The 20,348-nt window shown below is 49.4% G+C and overlaps 1 protein-coding gene across 2 annotated transcripts in view; it reads left to right on the top strand.

Annotated features, from left to right (window-relative positions):
- The first annotated feature begins 3,768 nt into the window (after positions 1-3,768).
- Positions 3,769-20,348, top strand: part of GATA4 (GATA binding protein 4) — an 84,902-nt gene continuing 68,322 nt past the window's right edge. Inside the window, exon 1 of one of the 2 annotated variants that reach the window (XM_070415490.1) lies at positions 3,769-3,830. The gene's annotated coding sequence lies outside the window, so the exon portion shown is untranslated. Of the gene's footprint in view, positions 3,831-18,891; positions 18,994-20,348 lie in introns of those variants that run through there. The other variant, XM_070415491.1, reaches the window with a different exon arrangement.

Here is a 20,348-nt window from a genome sequence, read left to right as displayed (position 1 = left end):
GGGAAAAGACATGGGAACAAGGCTGACCTCTGGTGAAAATAACAGACCCCCCAGGAGAAGGGAGTGGCCCATGCTTCTGCATTTATGTCTTATACCGTTCAGCTCACTCTTGAGGAATTTTAATGATCTGACACTACAAGGAGTTTTACACTAAAATCTTCCTGTAGCATAGTTTCTACAAGTTATTTGGCAGGGAAAGAGTGTAAAGGCAGATAACTATAATAGACATCTTATTCATCACTTGCAAAAATATTCATAACTAAAAATTGTTGGAAGGGAAAAATGAGTGCTTTCCCTTTTTTTCCCCAGGCCTTCGTCTCTCTGGTTCCTTTTCCAGAAAGATAAAGGTCTTTTCTGTTTCCTGTTTCTTGTCTACAATTGGAAATGGAAATGATTTGTGTATTCTCTCCTTACCTTGCAGAGATTGTTGTAAAGATTCCAGGAGCCCTGGCCAGGGTGGCTCATTTGGTTGTAGCATCATCCCATGGACCTAAGGGTTACAATTTGATTCCCAGTCAGGGCACATACCCAGGTTTCAGGTTCAATCCCTGGTTGGGGCATATATGGGAGGTAACAGATCGATGTTTCTCTATCTAAAACCAATAATTTTTTAAAAAAAAAGATTCTAGGAGACTAGGAAATGGGAAATATATTAAAATATAAAGGTGTTGTGTTTATTCTTATTATTATTAAGAACTGCCTTTAGCCCCAGCTGGTTTTGCTCAGTGGATAGAGCATCAGTCTGTGGGTGTGCAGGATGTTTCTATCTTTCCTTCTCCCTTCCTCTCTGACATCAATAAAAATATATATTTTTTTAAAAAAGAACTGCCTTTAGAAAACACTGACTCCATAGGCAGCCTTACCCTAAATAATGCCAGGCATGGGAGGAGAGAATTCCGCAGCAGCCCCGTCAAGAGAAATCTGTATTGCCTGGTAAATCACACTCCAGCTGCCACTCTGTTTTATTCTGTGTGCCTGGCACAGTCCCCAAATCCTAGGTTATTTGGGGGGCAGAGAAGTTCGATGACCAGTAGGATTGAACATTCATGCAATGTAGAGCAATGAGCTGCCCATCACCGGGAGTATTCAAACAGAGTACAGATAATCACATCTCAGGGGATTCCTGCTTTGGGTAGGAGATTGGAACTCTGAGGTCTCTTCCAATACCAAGAACCCATTGATTTCTTTATTACTAGACTAGAGGTCCGATGCACGAAATTTGTGCATGGGGGGGGGGGGGTCCCTCAGCCCAACCTGTGCCCTCTCTCGCAATCCAGGACCCCTCACTCCTAACCACCCGCCTGCTCATTCCTAACTGTCCGCCTTCTGGCTCCTTACCACTTGGCTCACTTCTCCTTATTGCTGCAGTGGAGGCGGGAGAGGCTCCTGCCACCACCGCTGCACTCACCAGCTGTGAGCCCGGCTTCTGGCTGAGCAGCGCTCCCACTGTGGGGGCGCACTGACCACCAGGGGGCAGCTAATGCATTGAGTGTCTGTCCCCTGGAGGTCAGTGCGCGTCATAGCGACCAGTCATTCTGGTCATCCCACTGTAATGGTCGCTGGGCTTTTATTATATAGACTAGAGGCCGGTGCACAGCCTGGCCTGTGCCCTCTCGAAGTCTGGGACCCCTCGAGAGATAACGACCTGCTGGCTTAGGCCTGCGCCTGGGTGGCAGAGGGCACGCCCAATCCCTAGGTGCAGCCCCTGGTCAGGCTCAGAGCAGGGCCGATTGGGGAGTTGGGGCGCAGCCCCCTGTCATGCACAGAGCAGGGCGGATCGGGAGGTTGCGATGCCACCCTCAGTCACGCTCAGGGTAGGGCCAATTGGGGGGTTGGGGCACCGCCCCCTGTCACACTCAAGGCAGGGTTGATGGGGAGGTTGCGGCGCCACCCCCTGTCATGCACAGAGCAGGGCCAATCAGGGGGTTGGGGTGCTGCCCCCTGTCACTCACAGAGCAGGGCCCATCAGGGGGGTTGGGGCTCCGTACCCTGTCACACACAGAGCAGGGTCGATCAGGGGGTTGGGAGCTCCCCCCTGTCACGCACAGAGTAAGGCCGATAGGGGAGTTGGGGCACTGCCCCCTGTCACACACAGAGCAGGGCGGATCAGGGGGTTGGGTCGCTGTACCCTGTCACACTCAGGGCAGGGCCATAGGGAGGTTATGACTCTACCCTGTCACACACAGAGCAAGGCCCGTGGAGGGGGGTTGGGGTGCCACCCTCTATCACCCACAGAGCAGGGCCAATCAGGGGGTTGGGGCGCCACCACTGTCACACTCAGGGCAGGGCTGATGGAGAGGTTATGGCTCTACCCTGTCACACACAGAGCAGGGCCGATCGGGGTTTGGGGCGCCACACCCTGTCACACACAGAGCCGCAGGGCGATCAGGGGATTGGGGAGCTCCCCCCTATCAGGCTGATCCCGGTGCCAGGAGCCTCGCTGCTCCGCTGATCCCGGTGCTGGGAGGCATATTACCCTTTTACTATATAGAATAGAGGCCTGGTGCAGGGGTGGGGGCCAGCTGGTTTGCCCTGAAGGGTGTCCTGGATCAGAGTGGGGGTCCCCACTGCGGTGCCTGGCCAGTCTGGGTGAGGGGCTGAGGGCCGTTTTCAGGCTGGCGGGTGACTGAAGCTCCCAACTGCTCCTTTTTTTCTTTTTCTTTTTCTATTCTGGGCCAGCTTTAGCTCTGAGGCCTCGCTGCTGAAAGCAGGTTTCTGGCCTTTACCTTCTGTATTTGACACAATGTTGTGGTCCGGCTGGCTGAAGCCCGGCTGACTGAAAGCCGGTTTCTAGGGTTTTGTTTAGCTTCTATATTTGCAACATAGTTGCTTAGAGTTGTAGCTGAGAGGTCGGCAAGTCAGGCGGGGGAACGTTGGAGTCCACCATCACTGGAGCAAGCAAGCCTCCCTGTTCACTCCAGTGCATGGCTGCCGGCCACCATCTTGGCTGACAGTTCATTTGCATAAGGATATGCTGATTAGCCAATGGGAAGGGTAGCGGTCTTATGCTAATTACCATGTTTCTCTTTTATTAGTGTAGATAGATTAGGAATCAATTGACCTGGAATCCAATAGGGGAGCTCTTCTTTGCTGTGTCCTCCATGGACACATTACTGACCTCTCTGAGCTCAATCATCTCAACTATCTCTTGTTATTATATAATCTGCCTGCCCGTTCCTGTTGTGAGGAGCCCAGAAAAGACCACAAGCAAGCGCTTTGAAATCTGTCATGTTTTATTGCAATTCCAGGAAGAGCAGGACTGCTGTTATTATTATCTCTACTTTCAGAGGACGATTGCATGACCTAAGCAAATACCACAAAGCAGCCCTCTCCACTGGTCAGAAAGGCAGGACTGGTGTCTGAGACACACTTGGGGTGGAGAAGCCACAAGCTGTGAAGTCAGCATTTCTCCCCCACGAATGCTGATTCCTTAGGTTTGTTTCCTGTCAATCTTGAGTCCTTCTGAGTGACCTTCCAGAAGCATCTCTGGAACCCTGTGAACATTGACTTTAAATATATATATCCAGCCAGGGCTTCATTCCCTAACAGGGTTTCCTTCCACTTCTACATACACATACCTAAAAGAAAAAGAAAAAAAAAGCTTGCTGAATTAATTAACCACTTCTGTTATCTATTTTCCCTGTTATCTAATTCTGAAGGGAAAGCTGGGAGCTCGGAGGGAGCTGGGAGACGTAGCTCACACCGCCTCCCTCCCACCCCGCTGACAACAGCCTGGAATCCCCGAGCAAAGGACCTAGATTGTCCCTGAGATCCTGCCTTGCGCCAAGCTGAGAGGAGCCGGAGCTGCAGGGACCCCACTCCCATCGTGGGTGAGTCCCCTCTAGACCCTCCTGGTGGCCCCTCCATCAAGGCAGAGGGGGAGATGCACCCAGGGAGCCAGGAGGAAGGCCCGGAGGGCCCGGAGCTGTGGGGCTGGAGGAACAGAAGTCGGTGGGGAGCGTGCTGAATGTCAGACTGTGAGGAGAGGGAGGTGGGGAAAGAGGAGAGGGAAGGGACTAGGCAGTGTGTGACTGAGGACCTGCAAAGGGATCTTGGGGGACAGGAAGAAAGGATGAGATTCTTCACAGGCCTAGCCACAGAGGCAAGGCTTCCTTTCCCAGTTTCTCTTTCTTACAGTTGGGCAGCATTTTTGTTTCTCTGTTTCCTGGTTTAGCATCCTGCTCCAACAATCAGAAATCAATGGGGATGGTCAGTGTCTCCAGAAAAAATAAATACATCCGACACACAAAAATCAAATAGATGTGACCAGGGGCCCTGGACCCTGTGCCCTTTCTCCCTCCAGCACACCCAGGTCACATGGTTTTCCCCTAGGGTCCGGGCTTCTGATGCTCCCCTTGGAAAGCTTAGGAGAGCCCTGATCTGTGCCAGACCTGCCCAGGGTGCTTGCAGGGCAGAAAGTCTCACTGGCTTTCCTGTTGGCCTCATTGGTGAGGTAGTGGGTAGGCCTCAAGGCCTTCAGGATCTGATACTTTTCTTTGCCTATTCACAGGCCCAGGGTCAGCCAGGCTTGGTGTAGGGCTTAATTTTTTCATTTATTCTGGAGTGAGACTGACGGGAGGGACTGGTGGAGGTGGTTGTGATTTTCTTCCCCAGCTCACTTGTGCTTTGAAGAGCTTGGTTGCATCTGCTTTTGCATATAAACCAAACGTACCTCAGCTACCTACCAATCCAGAGTTTGAGCAAATGAGCATTGACTCATTTTTGTCGTTGAGAGAAGAGCTGAACCCAAAGAAAAAGAGAAACAGAGGGGAAGGCAGAGGGGAGGCTTTGGGGTGGAAAATGAGCAGACCTGAGTTCAGAGTGAAACCGAGCTGAACTAAGGCTGTGGGAGAGTTGAAACCAACCAGGTTGTCTGAGCTTCCTCCCTTACCCGAAGGGTGAAAACGGGCAATGGCATCTTTTAACTCTGTAACCTGAGGAGGACAAAGCAAGTGCCCTTCTGGAACCGCGTAGAATTTACTGCAATGCGTCTCAATGTCTGTGCGTTTACCGCAAATATTAGCTTTGCAAAGCAGGGAATGGAAAATTATTCCTTCTGGTCCGTTCCCCTCCCCCGAAGCGCTGCTGCTTCCAGCGGGGCGAATTCGAAAAGTTTTCTCAAAACTTCCACTCATCTGCTTCACTTATCTTTCCGCTGCCCGGGGCTGGTTTCCTGCCCCCTCCTCCTTTCCCCCCAGGACTGATATTCTCACTCCTCTGCACTTTGGAGACAAAATTGAGGAAAATTGAAAGGCTTTTCGCTGGGCAAAATCGAGGAAGTGCTGCTCTGTTTTGCCGGGAGGCTTCACTGTAGAAGGCTTCTAGACGCCCGCGATTTATCATCACAAAATTGGTTTAGTTTTATTAGGAGCTGTAGTGTTTTGTTTCTGCTAGTCTGATTTGGATAAAGCAGCCTCGAGTAAAAGGATATTTAAAAGCTCATTTTATGAAACATTTTTTTTTTTTACAGAATTCCTTGGAATTCATTTGTAGCCACACAGACATTTCCTCTTCTAACAAACTTGGTCGCTCACGGTGATTTTCATTCCCGAGTTCGATTGGAGGGGGGACAGTTTTGTGTGGTTGGTATTGACGAAATGTTAGTAAGTTGTTCTTCATCCCTGTTCTATTTCTCAAGCCCAATGAAATACCCATCTCAAATGACTTTCTAAAGCTTTGTTATATTTGCCAAGTGATTTACAGGAGGGAAAATTACAGTTTGCCATGCAAGTGCAGAGATGTTTTCCGGCTGGGGCCGCCGAGGGGAGGGGGTTCAGGGTTGGGGCAGCACCGAGACCGAAGAAATCCGAGCACCAGGTGGAGAGTCGAGGCAATTATCCGAATAATTGAGGGGAGGGAGGCACTTTCACCTGCATTATCTAGATCATAAAGGGGCAACACCGGGAAATGCCCGTGGCCCCGGGGGCCCCGCCTCCGTTCACTCCGATCGCGCGAATTCGATCACCCGAATTCGGGCGATTTTTCTGCACGTTCTTTGGAAGGAGTCGGGGATGGGGCAGGAAGGAGAGGTTTCCCGGAAAACTTAAAAGGGTCTCCCGCCCTGCGCCCGTGCAGAGAGGGGCCGGTGCGCCGCGGGACGCCCCGCCGGGTCTGATAAAGCCCCGAAGCCGACCTAAGGTCAATAAACCTGGCGGCGTCTGGCTCCGGCCGCGGGTCCGAGAGGACGAGGGCGGGGAGGAAGGGAGCTGTCTTCAGGGTGCCGGCGAAAAGAAAATGACCGGGGACCTTGGCGCCCAGGGAGGGACCCGTGCGCCCAGGGCCGCGGAGCCGGAGAGGGAGCCGGCCGCCAGCTGGGTGTGCGCCCCGCGGGGCCACCCAACAGAAGCGACGGCGAACTTAAAAATACCCCGGGTTCCCCCCGTGGGCCGGGGCCTGGTGGACAGTCCCAACCCCGCCGAAGTTCAGCAAAGAGAACGAAAAGTAACTTTTTTGTTGTTTGTAAGGAGCAGAGGATAAGAACGGAGACTCTCAGATCATGGGACCATTCCATAAAGCCTCAGGGGCCCGTCAAAGAGGCAGACGTTTGTCCCCAAATAAGAAAACTTAGCATGAGGCTAACAGTTTCGATCACTAAGGATCCATTTTAATCCCGTGTGTGTCGCGATTGAAAGTTTGTGGATCCGTTTAATATTGAAGTGTTGTTTCTCACACTCCTCGCGTGGCGGGGAGAATGAAGAGATTGGGAGAAGTTGCTGTGCCCAGAGTTACATCGCGGAGGTCTCCCGCCAAGGGGCTGGGACTGGCGGCTAAACCGCTGGTCATCAGAGAAGGTCTCCCCAGGACAGAGCCCCGGTGAGAAGCACGCAGCCCGCGCAGCCTGGCCAAGGAGCCTGAAAGAACGCGCTGCCCCTTACCGGCTGTGTACTAAGGGGCCGGGTAACGTCCCGAATCTCCTCTCCTGCCCCTGCCGTCCCCCTCACCCCGCATCCCCCGCCCGGCGCCGGCGCCGTCAGGGCAAACAAAGCCTGGTGGCCCGCCGGAGGAGGAGGCAGCGGTAGTCGAGGGCTCCTTCAGCAAACTGGGGGCCCGGAGGACCCCCCGCCGACGCGCGCGACCACGCGCCGGAATACCCGCGGATCTTAGCAAGTAAGCAAGCAGACCCCTCGAGTCCCGCACTCTGCCCTGGAACGCGCGGAGCTCCTCTCGAGGTGTCTATTGCTGGCGAGACCGAGGCCGGATTGGTTTGAATGCATTTCAGCCATGATGGCGCCACGTGTGTCAGGGCACCTCGGGCGGGCGTGGCGCGCTGCGTCCCTGGCCTCTGGAACCCGGCGAGACCCAGCATCCCGAGCGCCGGGCTGATGGGCGAGAAAGCCCGGGCCACAGGCATTAGGGTCTGGGCCTCGGTCCGTCGTGAGACCTCGGGCCTGGGCCTGGCGCAGCTCAAAAAGCGGCCCGGGTCGCCCTCTGCACGGGAGATCCCCCTGGGGAAGCCCAAGGCCAGGGCTCGGAGGGGAAGGTGGCAGAGCTCCGCCGGCTGCTGTGCGCCCCTCTCCAGGTGCTGCGCTGTAGCCCGAACAGGGACCTGCTTGCCCCAACGCCCGCTGTACATCAAAACGGCTATTCTTACACACCACCACCGCCACCACCACCGCCGCCACCGCGCGCACACACACACACACACACACACACACACACACACCGAGTTAGGCTGTTCTGCTCTCGGTATTCCCTTGTGGAGACACCTCTCACCCACCACCTAGCGAACCCCAGACTCTATGGGAAAAGCCGTGGGTCGGTCCTTTCTTGGGAGGGATTTGGAAGGTTATTGAGGGGCATGGATGGCAGGCACCCCAGGCTGGAGGGCTCAGTGGCCACAGACGCCTGGTTCAGGAAGTCTCCCTCGGCTCGGTTTGAAGAGCCTTCATATTTCTGACACTGTCACCGGCTGGCACGGGAGCTGGAGGTAGAGATTTCCCGAAGCTTCTGGACTTGGGGCTTGTGGAGGGGCAATCAGATTCAGATTCCTGGCCTGGGCACACAGAGGCTCTGCTGAAGGGCATTCATTGCCTTGTAACAACTTCTCAGCCCGCGCGCGCGCGCGCGTCCCAAATTCACCAATTCCCCAGCATGCCTCCTCCTGATCTCAGAAAAAATCCTGGCAGACGCTTCCAATACCACTTGTCGCTAAAAGCCCGGAGCATTGGCTACAACTGCCCCCCCCCGCCCCCCACCCCCGGGCTCATGCCCACAGCAGGGGGCCGATGGCCAGGCGCCTGGGGCGGTGTTCGTGGGGATTGGCGGTCCTAGGGGTCTGTGGCTGCTGCTTTTTCTTTAGAGACCAGATACCAAGACGTGTTGTTTTGCCCTCGTGCACCGTACCCGCCACCCGTTCTTAAGGATTTTCTTTATTCCTTTAGTATTACATTTTCTTGTTTTGGCTTTTCCTTTGTCTCTCCCCTCCCCCTTTCTTCTAATTCATTTCCAGGGTTTCCCTTTCTTGCTGAATCAAAACCCCTCCCTTTGCTCTTTAGCTATATAATTTGCTCTTCTTTTCTCCCTGTGTGCCCTTCTGTTTTACCCCAGTTCCTGGCCGGCTGCAGCCCCGGCTGGTTTCAGTGACCGCAGGATACTCTCAGACACATGCTTCACCTTTAAAATTTTCCCATCCCAACTCAAGTCTCTTACCCCACATAATAAATTCGTTTGTAATAATTCGGGTGTACCGCTTGCGTGCAGAAGTTACTGGAGGATGATGTCTTGTTAGGTGAATCAGAAGCCTCCTTTTTACGGAGTTCCTGAATATTAAACTGCATAGTAGCTGGTTTGTTCGCCCTTAAAGAATTTCTTCAATTCCCACCTCTAAATGAATAGCGCACTACAAAATCATTTTCCAAGGGCTTAGGTGGGTGTCAATGATGGTTAATTCACTCAAAAACATGATGCAGGTTATTTTTAATATTGTAGAAACGTTTACGACTGAGCCAGATGACTTGTCCTGTCATACCATTCATTATGGCTTTCTACTAACTCCAAAGGAAATTGATATGATATAAATAGATAACTGTTCCTTGTTCACTTGCTCAGATTCTATTTGCTTTCTGTTATATCACTGCAGTTCTATCATTCATAATAATCAGAGAACGATTAGTCTCTCCTTGTAGATAAATAATGATTTGGGGCACTTGTTATTTATTTTACATGGAGTTTGTTAGAGCATGCGTGAACGTTTTATTCTCTGTAATGGTGCTGGGAGATGGTATGTCCTTTTTGCTTTCAAGAAAATTGCTGGAGACAAAAATACCTCATAAGAGAAAAATAAAAGGTGTTACGGTTTCTTTCTTTAAGAAATGGAAATAAAACTTCAAAGAAACTTTCCTTGGAGAAACAGGATCACTAACAGGCAGACCCTTAACCATGGGGGATTCAGAAGGAGGTCAGAAAGTCAGCTATGCTTCTCCTGCGATGATTCTAGAACAGCAAACATCAGGAAAGTAACACCCTACTGGTCGGATGTGGAAGTCCCTGTTGGTGCAAAGGCACCTCTCTGGTATTGGGGAGGGAGCGGAGAGGGGGCTGTTCCTAGCTTTTGGAAGGTTAACGTGCAGAATCAAGGAGTTCTTGTCTTAGAACCACTCCCCAGAATTCAGCAGATAACAGCTGCGGATCACGCGGATACCTCGTTAAATGTTGTGGGAGTGGGGGTAGGATTTGGGGTTAGCGGCTAGTTCTGAGAAGAGGGGCTCCCTGGAAACAGCCTGGGGCAGGGAGCAGGACTTGTCAGCAGCTCCCTGCTCTCTCCTGCCTTCTAGACTCCCCAGGCTTCGCGCCGGGCAGCCTTAGAAAGCTCTCAGCGTGGTGGCCGCTCGGGGTTGCTCCAGCCGCGATAACGGAGGGGCTCGCTATCTAATCTGGACAGCAGCAAGAACAATCCATTAGACCTTGGTATTTCTTCGGGGAGAGGGAGGAGGGGGCGGGGACGGGGGCTGGAGTGCCCCACCCGGCCCTGGGTGGCACAGATCTGCCCCATCAGAGGCGGGGGGGGGGGGGGGGGGGGGGGGGGGGGGGGGGCGGTAATGAAATAGTTTCGTGTGGACTCAAAACTCACCATTGTGTAGAATGCTTACTGATGCTTGTAAATTATAATTCTACCCATGGTCGATGTCAGGGTGAATTAGAACCTTTTTGAGTTTGGGGGAATCCCATTTTCTTTTAAGTTCAATATACTTTACATTGTCTCACTCAAACTCCATACCAACCAATAGGCTCCCTGTAAGGCTCCAATTTTCACCAGTATTCCTGGGGACATGGGAGTCTTAAATCCACCTACCCACCCATTCATTCATTCATTCATTCATTCAGCAAACATTTACAAAGCTTTACTCTGCACCAGGCATTGTGCCTTGTACTGACAGGTTAAATTATTTGCCCAAGATGAGGACTAGGCTGACCACTGGGGCGGGCCCCTAAATCAATGATTCCAGTCCCATGACTGCTCACTTCTTTCCCTCAAGACATACAAATCAGAGATGTTGGGAGTTGGAAGGGCCCCAGAGGTTATCTGGTCCACCCTTCCATTCAATGCAGGAATCCCCTCCCAGAAGGCGGGCAATGAGAGGCCCTAGCCTCTACCCTCTACTCGCCCGTGGGCTTCCCAATTGAAGGTGGCTGGTGAAAAGGAAGGTCTTTCCCTGGGAGAAGAAAGTCTCCCCTGCCCACCCCTAAGCTCAGTGTGCTAAGCCCCTCATGCTGCCGTCCCCCCTCTCCCGAGATGCCCCACTAACCTGGCTGTGCCACTTCTCATTCAGATCTCCATCCCAAGGTGCCATAGGCTTTAGTCAAGCTGGCCTTCCTCCCCTGCCCCTAGGGGATATTTGTTGCCTGGTCAGAGGCAAGGCTGTATAGGCAGTAGCCCAAATTACCAGAGCCTGGATTCTAGTCCCACCTGCAAGCTGGGTGACCTCCAACACGTTATTTCACTTCTACTTCTGGCACATTCTGCAAATAAGTTGTAAAAATGTGTTTCTCAATAGCTGAGGATGTCACCTTTTCAAAGATTAAATTTCCCCTCAGAACGAATCTGAGATTATTCTCATTTGACAGTTAAAAATTAAAAGCTATGAAAGCCAACTTCTGGACAATAAGCTCATCACAAAGAACATTCTGGAAACCTTAGAATTGATGCCTTACTAAGTGTGCCTTGTCCCTGGGTCAGTATAAGAGTTCAGACTCCAGTGTTCCAATAATGTGACTTGAATCTATCTCCACAACTTAATGTCTATGTCTTGGGCAAATTATTAGCATTTCTGTGCTTCACTTTCTTATATTTTGAAATCCTCACAAACCTCAGAGGACAGAGTCCTCTGAAATAATCTCCAACATGTCATTCCTCCAGCTGGGCATCAATACTTCTTGGTTTTATTTGGCTTTGTTTAGTTTTGGGGGTTTTTTTGTTTGTTTGTTTTTTACCCGTGGCTTCAAAACACTTCAGAAATTAGATTTAATAAGAGGTAGAAATTGACAAATTTATAAATATATAGTTAAATGATCTTTCCCAAAATTGAATGTTGCTGGTAGTGGGAGTTTTGGATGCAACCTTTCTAGAAGACACTTTGGCAATGTGTATCCCAAACCCTACAAGTGTTCATATTCCCTGATCCACTTTTTCCAATAGTAGAAATTGATCCCAAAGAAATAATTAGAGGTTTACAAGATGATATGCTAATCAAAATTTATGTGAATTTGACAAGTACACATCAAACATTTGAAAATAATTTTTATGTATTGATGTTATAGAGAGAGGAAGACAGAGAGAAACATTGATTCCCTGTTCCACTTATTTATGCATTCATTGGTCACTTCTTGTATGTGCCCTGACTGGGAATTGAACCCACAACCTTGGCATATTGGGACGATAGATACTCTAACCAACTGAGCTACCCAGCCAGAGCCAAACATCATTTATTGTAGTGAAAAATAGAAACGAACATATACTCCAAACAATCAGAGCTTACTTACATAAACTATGCAAAAATCCATAATGTAGCATCAAACTGTTTCCTTAAAATATTTAATGAAATAGAACTGTCTCGTAATATATATATGTGGGGTTTTTTTTAAAAAAAATAAAAAGTAGATAGCAAAATACTCTCCAGTGTGAAACTGGTGATGGGCAGAGAAAGAAAGAGAGAACATTAATATTCTCCATGGTTAAAGATGGATTTTGTTCATCTTGTTATACTTTCCTGTGTTTTCCAAATTAACTACAATGAGTTCTTGTCTATTTGAAATTAGGGAAAAGAAATATTTTGAGAGGATGGGGAGGATTGATGAGATTGAAGATATGCCTTACTTCCTAAGATTTCATGACTATCCTGCTTATGACAAACATCCATTTTAGAGAAGTCAGCTTTAAAATTCTCAAAACTCAATGGACTCAAACTCCAAGAACAGTTTTGGACTGTTGATTCCTGGCTAGAGACACTTAGAAGTGGTGGGAGTGATTTTTCTACGGAGGTCTCCCTCCCGCTGTAGAAAATGTTTCCACAACCATCCAGATTGTCCCAGAATTTCACTTGCAACCTTGAATGTTGCTGAAATTGAAAACAATAGTCTAAGTTCTTGTAACCTTTTCTCTCCTCACAACTCCCTTTTCTGGCAGAAGGATGTGGTGGGATGTAAGGCCAGGTGCTGGTCCAGCTGCAACTAAAAGCTGATTATTCAGACCCCAGGAGAAGAGGGGGGGACTTGGGCAGGGGAGGGAAGACAGTCCTTTAGTGGCGGCCAAAAAGCTGGGGAGGGTGTTCAGAAGAGAAGACCATTGTAAAAGCAAGAAAGTCAACTACTAAGAATTCAACTGATGACCAGATGAATTGCAAGTATTAATGAAAGTCTGGTGCTGTTTTTGAAACTGAAATAGTTTTAATTTCTTGAGAAATAAGCAGCTGTTTATAAAAATAAAAAAAGAATGCCTGCCTCCCACTTTACAAACGCAGTGTGGGATGGGGTTGGGGAAAGAGTGGTAACAAAAAGAAATAGAAACAAAATCCCACCATAAATTTAGGGCAACTTCAAAAGATCTTGCACTGAGATTTTTAATTTAATGTAACATATTTCGTCAACAAAAGATAAAAATAACATGGAGGTCAGTTTCATTGTTATTAATTAGGAAATAAACATTTAGCAAATAAAAAACTGTAGTCTGAGTAGAGTAAGGGTTATGGACTTAAAATCCCACTTTTATCTCTCTTTTAGCTCTATACTTTCTTTTAAGGTCAAGGTCAGCCTTTGTTTGTTTGTTTGGTTGGTTGTTGGTAAAGGGATATGAATAGAATTTGGATAGAACTGCAAAATCTTAGGGGGGGGGGGGGTGTTGTAGACCTGAGTCAGCTCATCTCTGCAAGCAGGGTCCAGTCAGGCGTCATATTGATCTTTGAGCCGCATCTGCCAGCCCCCTATACTGTACAGGCATGGGGGTAAGTACTAGTCTGAAGAATGATTTTTACAGGAGCATGTTCCAGACACATTGCTGACTGAATTCTCTACAACAAAAATCCCTTGCAACAACTGGTTTCTCTGCACATGTCTCTGAAGGAAATCAAACCCAAAGCCTTGAGCAGACCAAGGTATCCTAGACATGGCCAAGGTGCATCCCAAAACAAGGAGTATGAGAAGTGAGGAAAGTTGGAGCTGGGTAGGGTGTGCATTTCCAAAGCCTTCGAAAAATGCTTTGTTTTCTATCTAGTTAGGAGTTCCTAGGTCTGTGGGCCAGTAAGATATTGACTAATTTTCTTATCACTGTGCCATTTAGCATGCCAGAAATGTCTCATCAGGCACAGATTTTTCTTGAACACCCATAGAACTCAGAAAAGCATCTTAAGTGCTCAATCTTTATATAGTTTTTTTTTAATGATTTCCACATATAATCAAGATAGAATCAGAGAAGTCAAACAAGCCTGCTACAAATTGATTAACCAAAGAGTACTTCAATCAATGCCCTCATCTGTAAATTGAGGACAATGAAAAGCATTTCTCAAAGTGCTTTTCCATATATTTCCCCTCTGATCCTCACATTTGATTGGTCTCTGGGGTAATCAGTGTGAGTATTAGAGTATCATGTCCATTTTATAGATGAGGAAACTGAAACTCGGAGATGTCCTCTTGCCAAAGGTCACACCACTAGTAAAAGAATAAAATTCAGCCGAAACCGGTTTGGCTCAGTGGATGGAGCGTCGGCCTGCGGACTGAGAGGTCCCAGGTTCGATTCCAGTCAAGGGCATGTACCTGGGTTGCGGGCACATCCTCGGTGGGAGATGTGCAGGAGGCAGCTGATCGATGTTTCTCTCCCATCGATGTTTCTGACTATCTATCTATCTCCCTTCCTCTGTAAAAAATCAATAAAATATATTTTTTTAAAAAGAATAAAATTCAAAGCCCTGCTCTGACTACCACACACCGCTTCCCTCACCCTCCAGGGACTCATGAGATAGTCTATACAACTGGTTTGTCATTGCTTTAATAGGTATTATTAGGATCCTTTATTTCAGTCATCTGAAAATCATGGAATTAAGGAATGACAAGGCCACGAGCCTCTTAAAGCTGATCTAGCCCCGCCCCTTTCATTTTGCAGGGGAGGCTCAGGAAGGTTAAGTGATTTGCCGAAGGTCACCCCATGAGTTAGAGGGAAATGACCAGTGTCATTTTTAAAAATTAGTTAAAACAACTGCCTACCAAGCCCATTTTTATGGCTTATTTTAAGCAGGTTAATAAGTATACCAGGCACAGCTTTAAACCCAACTGAGTAAATGCTGACACTAGTTTATAGATTCAGCAGATAAGTAGCAATAAGGAATTATTCATCTCTCATTTATCATCCAGACTCTCCAAGGTGCAAGTTATAAAGGGACACAAATAGCACTTTAAGGAACCCCCACCCCCCCCCAGATCAAAACGTGAAAACCAAGTGGCCTACAAAGGCACACATTTAGAATGTGGCTGTGCCTGAGGTCTTCTGAACGGTGAAAAAAAAGAGAAAGATATCCAGGAAAACTATTTGCATTTTACAAATAGGCACATTTCTTACACAGAATTCCATATTTGGCCTCCAGATTTATTCAATTATTAATTCATTCTTTTGAGTATGTACTGAGCACCTACTATGTGCAGGGTATTGTGGGGAATATGGAGAATTATTAAATATCATCCTGGCTATCAAGGACTTTTTTAAGCTTAACAAAGTGACAGAATAGAGTACACACACACACATACACACACACACACACACACACACACACACACACACACACTGGAACCTGGCATAGTCATCCAGTGTAAAGGGAACGTGTGCTTGGGAATAGGAGGAAAGGGGAGACTGCCTGACGGCTGCAGTAGCCACAACAAGGAGCTCACTGAGGAGGTGGCCTTGCCACAACCTTGTCCCCAACAACATTTCTTTATCTTGTGAATGAGGTTAGAAAATGTCACAGGCAGGGGGGGGGGGGGAGCTGGACAGTGAATTGATGGCCCTAATTAAGAACCCAATCCTTCATTTAGATGTTAGATACAAGCAAACTGGTGGGGAGAAGGGAGGGGGAGCATTCGGATGCCAATGGCAGTTACACTATTTGTAACATATGCCAAAAATGAACAAAATTAACAGATGATTTGCTGATTTGGGAGGTGAGCTCTAATAAATTCTCATGCATTATTCAGAAGAGCTGGTTTATTTTATTATTGTTGTTATTATTATTTTAATCAAATCTGAGGCCCAAAGTTCAATGTCAATAACAGAGCAGTCACAAAACCATAAATGACTTTGCTCTCAGCTGCTCAGAGAAAAGAAGTTCCTCCATGAGTCCCACATTCATAAAATTGAAGCATTTTCCAGTGAAAAGAAAACTTGAAAGATATTTACTCAAAACCCTTTCCTTTGTAGATGAGGAAACCAAGGCTCAAAGAGTTCAAGTGACAAAAGAATGAGCATTTAACATATGTGAAACTATGAGTGAATGTGTGTACTAATACTCACACAGGACACAGGACAGCAGGCATAAAGTGGACATATGATCACCCTACGAAACAATGAGTCAGAACAAGGACCAAGTTCAGAACCCTGACCATTATGCACCCCTCCACACACACACACACACACACACACACACACACACACACACACACTTTGTTGTCTTATTTTCTTTATTTTGAAGGCTAGATATTTATGAGTCCTCAGAAAGGTTGGAAGAGTCTAGAAATGTAATATGTACTGGGTGCCCCTTTTAGATGGTCTATGAGGGATGTGAAATGACAGTTTTGAATGTCTATGACTCCTTGGAACTGCATCCTCATGCCGCCACCCACCCCCACCCCAGGGCTGAGCCAGGGTCACTGTTTCCATCTTCCTGCAGAGGGTGGGGGCAGCAGCTGTAACCAGGTTCCCAGACTACTTCAGAGTTCACTGCTGCCTTATCGCTAATCCTCTGCCCCTGGTGATTGCATCAGGGTGAGGGAAGCTTGGCCTTGGGATGCAGATTTATAGACAGCGATATCACTTCCTACAGCAGCAAGTTGACATGGAAGAGCAGGGTACAACCAGGGTCCCAGGGCACCCACTCCTAGCCCTGCCATTGAATAGCTGTGTGACTCCAGATAAATCTGTAGCTCTTTCTGGGTGTCATTGTCAGGGAGAGGCTCTCCTGTGACTGATACGTGGGCCAAAGGTACCTGGGGTTATGGTCACCCCACCAACAGAGGCACACAAGCTAAGGTACTAGTGAGACATCACATGGCATCTTCTGCACGTGAGCTTCTCTCTGTTTGCACACAGTGGAAGGGACCACAGCACGTGTGTTTCAGCCACATCCTGGTACTACATCTTCAATCATAAAGGACAGATTTACACAGTGTAAGCGCAAGTTGGAAACTCCAATTTTCTGAGTTCAACAAACTTTTAAAAACATCTACTACATGTTAGAAACTATGGAAAACACAAAAATACCAAACGTGGGATTTGTTCACTTAAGAGGATTGAAATTTGGGAGAGAGGGGTATGTGGACAGGCAGACATGTGGATAATATACTTAAATACAAGGTGTTAAAGGCTATGGAGTCAGAGTGGGGAAAGGGATTGATTGTGGGAATGGAAGTTTAAAAAAGAAAAAGGATTTTTTTAAAAGGAGGATATGTGCCTTAGCCAGTTTGGCTCAGTGGATAGTGTCAGCTTGCAAACCAACAGGTCCCAGGTTCAATTCTGTTCAAGGGTTGCAAGAGGCAACGGATTGATGTGTTTCTCTCACATCGATGTTTCTTTCTGTCTTTCCCTCTTTCTTCCACTTTCCCTAAAAATCAATGGAAAAATATCCTTGGGTGAAGATTAACAAAGCGCGCGCGTGCGCACACCCCCCCCCCCCCCCACACACACACACACACACGAGGAGGATATGTAAGAAGAAAGTCCATGTTTTCCCCTCTTATATTCCTCACAGTACCAGTGCCTTGCTTGTAGTGGCAGTATTTGGGTTCTGGAATCAAACTACCTGTACATCTTGACTCTGCCACCTAGAAAGCGGGGCAAATTATTTAATAGTTTTGTGCCTCAGTTTCTTCATCTGTAAAGTGGGGGACATAGAGTAATTTTGTAGATAAATAAGATAATCCATGCAATGCACTTGTCACCATGTCTGGCATATCCTAAGTGCCCAGCGTTACCTGTTAATAATAACTGTTTGCCTAGAAAATGGATTGAAATTTTTATCTGCAGTCTAAGCTTTTAGCATACACATTCCGACTGGCCTAACATTTTTGCTTCCTCACTAGGGCTATGATTTGGCTCAGACTTAGAGGCCTGGCAGTCCTGGGCTTCCAGTGTACAGGACCAGGAAGAAGCCCCTTGGTATAGAATCATGTGAGGCATAGGCTGGCAGGATTTGGTGATATCCATTTGGGAAACCTTAAAGTCACAAAATGTCGATGTAGGAAGGGATCCAGTCTCTTCATCATACAGGCAAGAACTAAAGCTTAAGAAGTTAGGTGATTTGCCTGTGGTGGCAGAGTCGGGATTAGAACTCAGGACTCCTGATTCCCAGATCAATGTGCTTGCATCATCCTCATCTGCTGCCTAGACCCTGACAGTATAGTGAGTGTCCTGGACACACCAACCTGGCATCTTTCCCTACCCTCTCTCTACTCTGCTCCAGAGAAAAGATTTCCTGTTCTCCAGCTCTTAGGTCACATCTAATGTAGAACTAGGGCCCTTTACCTGTCGGGCTAGGCCTGGACTCAAAGTAGGGGAGGGACCCAAAACGTGGGCCCCTTCAAGGTCTGAATTAAGTTGTCACCAGTGTTGACTTACACCTTGACTCCTCATGAACTTGGAATGCTTTGCAGGTAATCGGTTCGTGACCCTGACATGAGTGTCGCCAACAGAGAAGGTGGCCGTGGGGGCTTTCACGAGAAAGGCAGACAGGAGCCAAGGCAACCTGCCCTCGTTCTGCAGTCGGTCAGGCGCTGGGATACTGGCGCGGCAGCCTTTCTCCTGCTGGAAGGGCCATGGGAAGGAGGCCATGGGAAGGAAAAAGGGACAAACACAAGATGGAAGGAGGCAAACTGGAGCAAGCCAGAGGGCAGGTGTAGACCGAGCTAAGCGCGATCCTCTATTTTCAAACAGAGCAGGCGTCTTCGCTATTATGAAAGAATTCTTGCTCCATTCGACAATTAAAACTGCACAAAATGGGAGGGGAACACGCCGGAAACTTGCCGTCTTCCCCGTAGGTGTATTTACTTTTGTGGACCTACTTAGCTTATCGGTCGCTGTTTTAACATTCTAATGAGCTCGGTGGCGCGTCCACCGGCGTCCTGATGTTCCTCCTCGCACGTCTCGCGGGAGCGATGCCGTGAAACCGGCCGTCCTCCGTCTCCACTGCGCTGCCTCGGCTACGTTAGTGGCTGCGGATCCCGCCTCAAGGGCGCGCCCCGACCCGCGGGGGAGCGCAGGCGGCCGCCGCGGCCTGGACGCTGGCACGGCCCCCGGGCGCCGGGGTAAGAGCGGAGTTGCGGGCGCGGGCGAGCGGGAGGGGGGGGCTCCGCGAGGGAGCGACGGCTCCGGGACCGGGCTGCGGCCGCGAGGGCAGGGGCGCCGGGGGCGGGGAGCGAGGCGCCCGCGGAGAGGAAGCGGGGCCGCGCACGGGCGCCTGGCCCGGGACGCGCTTCCGCGCCCGCCGCCCCCTCCGCGGAGCCGGGTCGGGGCGCGCCGCCGGGGCGGGGGCGGCCGGCCGGGGCTGACCCCGAGCGCCGCCGAGTCTGCGCCCGCCCGCCTCCCCGCGCTCGCCTCCTGCCGCCTCGGGTTACGCGGCGGCCGTCAGCGCGCACCTCATCAATAAGGCCTGACAGGCCGCCGGCTCCGCGGCCATCCATCACGCCGGCGGGCGGCGGCGCGGGGCCGGGCGCGCGGGGGCGGGCGCGCGGGGCTCGGGAGCCGGTGGCCTCCGCGGGAGGGCCCGCCCCGGGGAGACGCCCGGGTGCACTGGGCGGCCGGGCCGACTATGTGTAAGCCTCGGATAGACCCGTGCGGCTCCCAGACAGCATTGTTCTATCAACAAAGATTTGACTTTTCTTCCACCTCTGAATCGCGGTGTCTTTTAGGGATGTGTTCACTTGTTATTAAAGGTCTGTAAGGGAGCTTAGAGCCGCTGGAGCACCACCCGGACGTTTCACCGATGGGGAAACTGGGAGGCAGAGTGGGAGGCTGGACATGCCTGAGGTCACTGGGCCACGTGGAGATGGACCCTGGAGCCCGCATCCCCGACTCCCAGCCCGAGCGCGGCCACATTGGCACTCTGCGGGACCCAGGACCCTTACGAAGGTGTGCAGGTTGTAGGTTGCGGGTGTGCCTGTCAGTGCATGAACTCTACATTTCCTGCCCCAAGTCTGGTCACCGCGAGTGTGTGTGCGCGAGATGAGGTCCAGAAAAAGAATAGTAAATGCGGCAAAAGTGTGTGTGTGGGGGGGGGGGGGGGGCGAGGGTCTTAGAATTCATTTACTGAATCCTCCCAACAACCCTTTCCCCCAAGGAATGAACATTTCTCTTCGTGCACTGAATCTGCTCCAGCACTTGCTCCTGTTGCTTCTTGTCAGGACTCTTCCTCATTGGTCCGAACAGTTTAAAGGTAGAAACGTGTGTTCATCCTTCTATCTCCAGAGTTTGCATGGTGCCTGGCACGTAGTAAGCATTCAATAAATGTTTACTATATGAATTGCAACACTTAGAAGGGAATTCAAATCATTCAGGTCCAGAGGACATTGAGGCTGAAAGAACTCTCAGAGCATGGTATCCGATTTCATTTCATTTCAAAAGAAGGAGACTGGCCGCCTCCCCTCTCGGGCTTTGATTTACC

Source organism: Myotis yumanensis, unplaced genomic scaffold (genome assembly GCF_028538775.1).
Source record: "Myotis yumanensis isolate MYYU_CA2020_CCGP unplaced genomic scaffold, mMyoYum1.0.hap1 SCAF_5, whole genome shotgun sequence".
In the NCBI taxonomy this organism is placed as follows: domain Eukaryota; kingdom Metazoa; phylum Chordata; class Mammalia; order Chiroptera; family Vespertilionidae; genus Myotis; species Myotis yumanensis.
The sequence above is the reverse complement of the archived record's forward strand: the minus strand, read 5'-3'. Positions and strand labels throughout refer to the sequence as shown.